Here is a 6,432-nt window from a genome sequence, read left to right on the forward strand (position 1 = left end):
TCCAGCCTAGGTGACAAAGTGAGACTCTGTTTCAAAAAAAAATAATAATCAAAACAGTGTGGTACTGGCATAATGACAGACATATAAGCCAATATAATAAAACAGAAAGCCCAGAAATAAACTGGCCAGATGATGATCAGGGTGCTGAGACCATTCAATGGGGAATAGTCTTTTCAACAAATTGTGCTGAGAAAACTGGTTATCTACACACAAAAGGATCAAGTTGGACCTTTACCTAACACCATACACAAACATTAACTCAAAATGGATGAAAGATCTAAATATAAGACCTACAACCATAAGACTCTTAGGAGAAAACATAGGGCAAAATCTTTACTACATTTGATCTGGTCATGATTTCTTGGAAATGACCTCAAAGACACAGGTAATGAAAGAAAAAAATAGACAAATTAGGCTTCATGAAAGTTTTTAAAGATTGTGCATCAACAATGGTTGAACTAGTTTACAGTCCCACCAACAGTGTAAAAGTGTTCCTATTTCTCCACATCCTCTCCAGCACCTGTTGTTTCCTGACTTTTTAATGATTGCCATTCTAACTGGTGTGAGATGGTATCTCATTGTGGTTTTGATTTGCATTTCTCTGATGGCCAGTGCTGGTGTGCATTTTTTCATGTGTTTTTTGTCTGCATAAATGTCTTCTTTTCAGAAGTGTCTGTTCATGTCCTTCGCCCACTTTTTGATGGGGTTGTTTGTTTTTTTCTTGTAAATTTGTTTGAGTTCATTGTAGATTCTGGATATTAGCCCTTTGTCAGATGAGTAGGTTGTGAAAATTTTCTCCCATTTTGTAGGTTACCTGTTCACTCTGATGGTAGTTTCTTTTGCTGTGCAGAAGCTCTTTAGTTTAATTAGATCCCATTGGTCAATTTTGGCTTTTGTTGCCATTGCTTTTGGTGTTTTAGACATGCAGTCCTTGCCCATGCCTATGTCCTGAATGGTAATGCCTAGGTTTTCTTCTAGGGTTTTTATGGTGTTAGGTCTAACGTTTAAGTCTTTAATCCATCTTGAATTGATTTTTGTATAAGGTGTAAGGAAGGGATCCAGTTTCAGCTTTCTCCATATGGCTAGCCAGTTTTCCCAGCACCATTTACTAAATAGGGAATCCTTTCCCCATTGCTTGTTTTTCTCAGGTTTGTCAAAGATGAGATAGTTGTAGATATGCAGCGTTATTTCTGAGGGTTCTGTTCTGTTCCATTTATCTATAAGAAGTCAGTGTGGTGATTCCTCAGGGATCTAGAACTAGAAATACCATTTGACCCAGCCATCCCATTACTGGGTATATACCCAAAGGACTATAAATTGTGCTGCTACAAAGACACATGCACACGTATGTTTATTGTGGCACTATTCACAGTAGCAAAGACTTAGAACCAACCCAAATGTCCCACAATGATAGACTGGATTAAGAAAATGTGGCACATATACACCATGGAATACTATGCAGCCATAAAAAATGATGAGTTCATGTCCTTTGTAGGGACATGGATGAAATTGAAAATCATCATTCTCAGTAAACTATCGCAAGGACAAAAAACCAAACATCTCATGTTCTCACTCATAGGTGGGAATTGAACAATGAGAACACATGGACACAGGAAGGGGAACATCACACTCCGCGTACTGTTGTGGGGTGGGGAGAGGGGGGAGGGATAGCATTAGGAGATATATCTAATGCTAAATGATGAATTAATGGGTGCAGCACACCAACATGGCACATGTATACATATGTAACTAACCTGCACATTGTGCACATGTACCCTAAAACTTAAAGTAGAATAAAAAAAATTGTGCATCAAAATACAATATAAACAGAGTAAAAAATCAACCAATAGACTGGGAGAAAATATTTGCAAATCATATATCTGATTGTCAGGCCTCGGAGCCCAAGCTAAGCCATCATATCCCCTGTGACCTGCACCTACACATCCAGATGGCCAGTTCCTGCCTTAACTGATGACATTCCATGACAAAAGAAGTGAAAATAGCCTGTCCCTGCCTTAACTGATGACATCATCTTGTGAAATTCCTTCTCCTGGCTCATCCTAGCTCAAAAGCTCCCCTACTGAACACCTTGTGACCCCCATCCCTGCCAGGCAGAGAAAAACCCCCTTTGACTGTAATTTTCCTTTACCTACCCAAATCTTATAAAACGACCCCACCCCATCTCCCTTCACTGACTCTCTTTTCAGACTCAGCCCGCCTGCACCCAGGTGAAATAAACAGCCTTGTTGCTCACATAAAGCCTGTTTGGTGGTCTCTTCACATGGACGTGAGTGAAATCAAGTGAAATTTGGGCCGTGACTCAGATCGGGGGACCTCCCTTGGGAGATCAACCCCCTGTCCTCCTGCTCTTTACTCCATGAGAAAGATCCACCTACGACCTCGGGTCCTCAGAACAACCAGCCCAAGGAACATCTCACCAATTTTAAATCTGGTAAGTGGCCTCTCTTTACTCTCTTCTCCAACCTCTCTCACTATCCCTCAACCTCTTTCTCCTTTCAATCTTGGTGCCATACTTCAATCTTTCCCTTTTCTTAATTTCAGTTCCTTTCCTTTTCTGAGACAAAGGAGACGCATTTTATCCGCGGACCCAAAACTCTGGTGCTGGTCACGGACTCAGAAAGACAGTTTTGCTTTGGTGTTTAATGCCTGCCTGATTATTCACCCACGTTTCAGAGGTGTCTGACCATGCGAGGACACCTGCCTTGGTCCTTCACCCTTAGCAGCAAGCAGCACTTTTCTGGGGGGCAAGCACCCCCCGACCCCTTCTCTCCATGTCTCTACTCTCTCTTTTCTCTGGGCTTGCCTCCTTCACTATGGGCAACCTTCCACCCTCCATTCCTCCTTCTTCTCCCTTAGCTTGTGTTCTCAAGAACTTAAAACCTCTTCAACTCTTGTGTGACCTAAAATCTAAGCATCTTATTTTTTTCTGCAACACTGCTTGACCCCAATACAAACTTGACAGTGGTTCCAAATAGCCAGAAAATGGCACTTTGGATTTTTCCATCCTACAAGATCTAAATAATTCTTGTCTTAAAATGGGCAAATGGTCTGAGGTGCCTGATGTCCAGGCATTCTTTTACACATCAGTCCCTCCCTAGTCTCTGTTCCCATGCAACTCATCCCAAATCTTCCTTCTTTCTCTCCTGCCTGTCCCCTCAGTCCCAAGCCCAAGCATCGCTGAGTCTTTCCTCTTTTGAATCTTCCTTTTCTATGGAACCATCCGACCTCTCCCCTCCTCCCCAGGCTGCTTATCACCAGGCCGAGCTAGGTCCCAATTTTTCCTCAGCCTCTGCTCCCCCACCCTATAATCCTTTTATCACCCCTTCTCCTCACACCCAGTCTGGGTCACAGTTTAATTCCATGACTAACCCTCCCCCACCTGCCCAGCAATTTCCTCTTAAAAAGGTGACTGGAGCTAAAGGCATAGTCAAGGTTAACGCTCCTTTTTCTTTATCTGATCTCTCCCAAATCAGTTAGTGTTTAGGCTCTTTTTAATCAAATATAAAATCCCAGCCCAGTTCCTGGCTCGTTGGGCAGCAACCCTGAGACGCTTTACAGCCCTAGACCCTAAAAGGTCAAAAGGCCGTCTTATTCTCAATATATGTTTTATTACCCAATCTGCTCCTGACATTAAATAAAACTCCAAAAATTAAGTTCCAGCCCTCAAACCCCACAACAGGACTTAAGTAACCTTGCCTTCAAGGTGTATAGTAATAGACAAAAGGCAGCCAAGTAGCAACGTATTTCTGAGTTGCAATTCCTTGCCTCCACTGTGATACAAACCCCAGCCACATCTCCAGCACACAAGAACTTCGAAACACCTGAACAACAGTGGCCAGGTGTTCCTCCAGGAGCTTGCCAGAAATATGGCCACTGGGCCAAGGAATGCCCACAGACCGGGATTCCTCCTAAGCTGTGTCCCATCTGTGTGGGACCCCACTGGAAATTAGACTGTCCAACTCACCCAGCAGCCACTCCTAGAGCCCTTGGAACTCTGGCCCAAAGCTCTCTGACTGACTCCTTTCCAGATCTTCTCGGCTTAGCTGCTGAAGACTGACACTGCCTGATCGCCTCGGAAGCCTACAGGACCATTAAAGACACCGAGCTTTAGGTAACTCTAACAGTGGAGGGTAAGTCCTTCCCCTTCTTAATCAATATGGAGGCTACCCACTCCACATTACCTTCTTTTCAAGGGCCTGTTTCCCTTGCTTCCATAACTGTTGTGGGTATTGATGGCCAGGCTTCTAAACCCCTTAAAACTCCCCAACTCTGGTGCCAACTTGGACAATATTCTTTTATGCACTCCTTTTCAGTTATCCCAACCTGTCCAGTTCCCTTATTAGGTCTAGGCATTTTAACTAAATTAGCTGCTTCCCTGACTATTCCAAGGCTACAGCCACACCTCATTGCCGCCCTTTTCCCCAGTTCAAAGCCTCCTTCACATCCTCCCCTTGTATCTCCCCACCTTAATCCACAAGTATAGTACAACTCTACTCTCTCCTTGGTGACTGATCATACACCCCTTACCATCCCATTAAAACCAAATCACCCTTACCCCACTCAATGCCAATATTCCATCCCACAGCATGCTTTAAAAGGATTAAAGCCTGTTATCCCTCGCCTGTTACAGCATGGCCTTTTAAAGCCTATAAACTCTCCTTACAATTCCCCCATTTTACCTGTTCAAAAACCAGACAAGCCTTACAGGTTAGTTCAGGATCTGTGCCTTATCAACCAAATTGTTTTGCCTATCTACCCTGTAGTGTCAAACCCATATACTCTCCTATCCTCAATACCTCCCTCCACAACCCATTATTCTGTTCTGGATCTCAAACATGCTTTCTTTACTATTCCTTTGCACCCTTTATCCCAGCCTCTCTTCACTTTCACTTGGACTGACCCTGACACCCATCAGGCTCAGCAAATTACCTGGGCTGTACTGCCTCAAGGCTTCACAGACAGCCCCCATTACTTCAGTGAAGCCCAGATTTCTTCCTCATCTGTTACCTATCTCGGCATAATTCTCATGAAAACACAAGTGCTCTCCTGCTGATCATGTCCAGCTAATCTCCCAAACCCAAATCCCTTCTACAAAACAACTCCTTTCCTCCCTAGGCATGGTTAGGTACTTCTGCCTAGGTACCTAGGTACCTAGGATACCTAGTTTTACCATCCTGACTAAACCATTATATAAACTCACAAAAGCAAACCTAGCTGACCCCACAGAGCCTAAATCCTAGCTGACCCCACAGAGAATAAATCCTTTCCCCACTCCCCTTTCTGTTCCTTAAAAACAGCCCTAAAAGCTGCTCCCACACTAGATCTCCCTAACTCATCCCAACCTTTTTCATTACACACAGCCGAAGTGCAGGGCTGTGTGGTTGCAATTCTTACACAAGGACCAGGACCACGCCCTATAGCCTTTCTGTCCAAACAACTTGACCTTACTCTTTTAGCCTAGCCCTCATGTCTGCGTGCAGTGGCTGCCACTGTTTTAATACTTTTAGAGGCCCTCAAAATCACAAACTATGCTCAACTCACTCTGTACATTTATCATAACTTCCAAAATCTATTTTCTTCCTCCCACCTGATGCATATACTTTCTGCTCCCCGGCTCCTTCAGCTATACTCACTCTTTGTTAAGTCTCCCACAATTACCATTGTTCCGGACTTCAATCCAGCCTCCCACATTATTCCTGATACCACACCTGACCCCCATGACTGTATCTTTCTGATCCACCTGACATTCACTCCATTTCCCCATATTTCCTTCTTTCCTGTTCCTCACCCTGAACACACTTGGTTTATTGATGGCAGTTCCACTAGGCCTAATCGCCACTCACCAGCAAAGGCAGGCTATGCTATAGTATCTTCCACACCTATCATTGAGGCTACCACTCTGCCCCCTCCACTACCTCTCAGCAAGCTGAACTATTGCCTTAACTCAGGCCCTCACTCTTGCAAAGGGACTACACATCAATATTTATACTGACTCTAAATATGTCTTCCATATCCTGCACCACCATGCTCTTATATGGGCTGAAAGAGGTTTCCTCTCTATGCAAGGGTCCTCCATCATTAATGCCTCTTTAATAAAAATGCTTCTCAAAACTGCTTTACTTCCAAAGGAAGCTGGAGTCATTCGTTGCAAAGGCCATCAAAAGGCATCAGATCCCATGGCTCAGGACAATGCTTATGCTGATAAGTTAGCTAAAAAAGCAGCTAGCATTCCAACTTCTATCCCTCACGGCAGTTTTCCTCCTTCTCATCTGGCCACTCCCACCTACTCCCCGACTAAAACTTCCACCTATCAATCTCTTCCCACACAAGGCAAATAGTTCTTAGACCATGGAAAATATCTCCTTCCAGCCTCACAGGCCCATTCTATCCTGTCATCATTTCATAACCTCT

This window comes from Pan paniscus, chromosome 18, assembly GCF_029289425.2.
Source record: "Pan paniscus chromosome 18, NHGRI_mPanPan1-v2.0_pri, whole genome shotgun sequence".
NCBI lineage: Eukaryota > Metazoa > Chordata > Mammalia > Primates > Hominidae > Pan > Pan paniscus.